The following is a 3799-nucleotide window of genomic DNA, read 5'->3' on the forward strand; positions in this document are numbered from 1 at the left end:
TAACCCTAATTGGATCAGCTAAGGTACCAGACCTGTCACATCAACTCATGCGATCACATGAGTTGAGTGTTATATATCCATACGGTCGCATGGTGTTGGATACCAGGCCTGAATGTTGGGCTTCTACAGTACCAGGCCCGAATTCTTTTATATATTTTTTTCTCTATTTTTAACTTATATAAAATATTTATATAAATAAAAACTTATATTTTAAAAACTAAAATAGAAAAAGGAATACTTTATAATTTTATATATTTTAAACAAACTCTTAAAATATATATATATATATATATATATATATATATATATATTATATATATATATATATATATATATATATATATATATATATATATATATATATATATATATATATATATATATATATAAGTAGTATTATTATTATTATAAAAATGGGTTTTTACCGTTTAGTGACCGGTTTGTTGATTTTATGTCTTAAGTCACAATTAAAACCTAATGTAATATATTAAAAATAAATATAACTTAATTTAAAGCATAAAGTAACTGACGATAATTAAAAGTGCGATAAATAAAAGTGCAATAATTTAAAGTACGATAAATAAAATGACAGTAAATAAAAGTGCGATGAGATATAAAATAAAGGAATTATGCTTATTTAAACTTCCCTAATCATGATGTTTGACGTGTTGATTTTAGTTTATTACCATGGGTTAATTGTCCTTTGTCCTGGATTATTCAATATGTCCATCTGGTTTTTGTCCATAACAGTCCATCAGTCATAAATATAAAGTGCGAGTGTTTTCGTCAAATTATCCTTATACCCGAAATCAAATATTCCAACTAATTGGGGACTTAAACTGTAATAAGGTTTTAATACATTGTTAATGATTACACCAGGTTATTGACTGTGTGCAATCCAAGGTTTTAATACTTTATTAACAATTACACCAAGTGTCCTTATATGTAATTCACCCCTGTTTTAATGAGTCCATTGACTATTAATCCATTCCCATGTCTGGTTAAATGAACGATTATTAGTACTTATAAATATCCCGCCCATCGTGTCCGATCGAGTGTATGTGGTTATTTATAGGTACGTCCAATTATAAATCTTTATATTAAATTAACGAACTATCATTCAATTAAACAAATATAAAGCCCATTAATAGCCCATAGTCTAATTTCCACAAGTGTCGGTCTTTTGTCCAAACCCCAATTATGGTACAAAGCCCAATTACCCCGTCTTAATATTTAGTCCAACATCACGATTACTTCGATTTAAATAAGCATAATAATAACTTAGATACGAGACATTAATTTAAAAAGGTTGAACATAACTTACAATGAGTATTAATAGCGTAGCGTTACACGGACAGAGTTTCGACTTACAAACTTAAAACATTCGCTAACATAACCTTATTATTATTAAACTTTAATATTAAAATTATAATTGAAATATAAATATAAATATATATTTAAGAGAGTGAGAGATAGATAATATACTGTGTATATAAAACGTCGAGCAAACTGCCTTTTTATAGAATCTGGCCAGCTACAGTGAGCCATGCGATCGCATGGGTTTAAGGCTACCAGACCATGCGATCGCATGGCAGCCATCTTGTGACACCCCGTACAAAACCATCATGTACGGATCATCAACAATAGGATCATCACAAGGTCAAACACTATATGTTGTTTGAAAACTGATTTGCATTCATTAAAAGATAACGTTTTACAAAGATAACATGTCATAAGACTTATTACAAACCATTGCTCCAAAATAACATAAGTTTACGAATGCAAAACATAAGTTTCATAATTTGAGACATCTCTAGTAATGCAGCGGATAACTAGCACAGTAGGTCCATAACAGCAATTCAATAACAGCATGACATCAAGTCTAACAGCGGAAGCAATAAACCTCTAGGCACCTGAGAAATACACGCTTAAAAAGTCAACACGAATGTTGGTGAGCTATAGTTTAAGTTGTAACAGTAACACAAGATAGGCCACGAGATTTCAGTGCTGCAACAGCGTATCAAAACAGTATGAAAAGTATATGTATAACCGTGGGCACCCGGTAACTAGATTTAACGTTTATAACCCCCTGAAAGTACACCTGGCGAGTGCGTATGTTCATGAAGTATTAAACACCCGTTAAATGCTAGCGCGACTAGCCCGAGTGGGGATGTCAAACCCTATGGATCCATATCTAAGATTCACGTTCACCGGTTCAAAAAACAATGACTAAACGTTATCGTGCTAAAGGGAATGTTTATGCCGTTATATAACCCACACACATATAAAGTTTAAGTACTCGTGCCTAGTATGTAAAACATAAAAGCGCATGTATTCTCAGTCCCAAAATAGTTAAAGTAAAAAGGGATGCTATAACTCACAGTGATAAAAGCGGTAAAGTCGGTAATGAAAGTACGCAAGTAGTAAGTCGGTCCGAAAGGTCGTCAACCTAAATAAAAGGTCACTAGGTCAGTAGGTTGTCTTTATGAGTTCAAATAGTGCATAAAATAAGTTTAAGTGTCATCATCATCATCATTCATCATCATAAAAGCTAAGTAAGTTTGACAAGAATAGAGATCGAAACAATAGGCTGACTTCTGTCAGCTGCTACAACCTCTACGTAAATCGAAAAGATGCATAGTCAGTGGCCGTGGATCCGTATATGAGTCCCCTAACATCTGACCAATTTTCAGAACCTAACTCGTCTTCTTTTGACCGTGGCGACAGTTTAAGTGCGAGTAGGTCAGAAATTTCAGCACAACGTTAATAGGGTGTAGTGACTATCGGAGGGCATAAATCCTAAACCGTAACTCGGATTAAGACGAGGCCTAAACGGAAAATCATCTAATCGAACCGAAATAACTGAAAATCAACTCTCCAGTAGCCCAGGTAATCTGATCAGATACGAAAAACAGTAGGTAAGTGCTCCGGTGGGGTTCTTGGTGCTTGATGCTCATCACGGTTCTCATCCTTGATACTTGTAGCTTCAAGTGTACAACTCGTTGATGGTTTAACATCACTTTTAACCAAGATTCACCATCAATACACAATATGTTAAGACCAAGTAAGAACACAACTCATTCATGAGTCTTAGATGGATGATGAACCAAGGTTACATCATATCCTTAGTCTTAACACAATTTCAATTCACAATAACAACTAAAGCTACAAACTTTACATCAATTCAACAAGTATAAGCACAATCCAAGTCAAATGTGGTGATGGAATCCTAAGCTAGAGAGCTTGGATCCATTTCACACAAGTTACAAGGTTGCAAAGCTAGAAAGCTTGAACCTTTAAGTGTTCTTGAAGATCTTGAAGCATAAAGCTTGAATCTTTAAGATATATGAAGATAACAAACACAAATTTGAATCTTTTTCACAAAACAACATGATCAAAGCAAAAATAACTTAGATCTAACAAAAAGATATGAAGATTCAAGCTAGAAAGCTTGCATCTTAATTGTTCTTGAAGATCTTGAAGCATAAAGCTTGGATCTTGAAGATGCATGAAGATTACAAACAAAAGTTTGAATCTTTATCATAAAATAACAAGATTAAAGTATAAAAGAAGTAGATCTACAAAAGATATGAAGATTCAAGCTAGAAAGCTTGAATCTTCCATGTTCTTGAAAGATTCATGCTTGAATCAACAAGATATAAGTAAGATCAAAGCTAAAAGGAACTTTGATCTCCATATTATGATGATGATGACCATGAAATTGAAAGGAAAAGAAGAAGGAAAAGAAAACTTACAAGAAGAACTAGAGAGGAAAGAAAGAAAGAACAAGTGTGTGTGA

The sequence above is a fragment of the Rutidosis leptorrhynchoides genome, chromosome 1 (assembly GCF_046630445.1).
Source record: "Rutidosis leptorrhynchoides isolate AG116_Rl617_1_P2 chromosome 1, CSIRO_AGI_Rlap_v1, whole genome shotgun sequence".
NCBI lineage: Eukaryota > Viridiplantae > Streptophyta > Magnoliopsida > Asterales > Asteraceae > Rutidosis > Rutidosis leptorrhynchoides.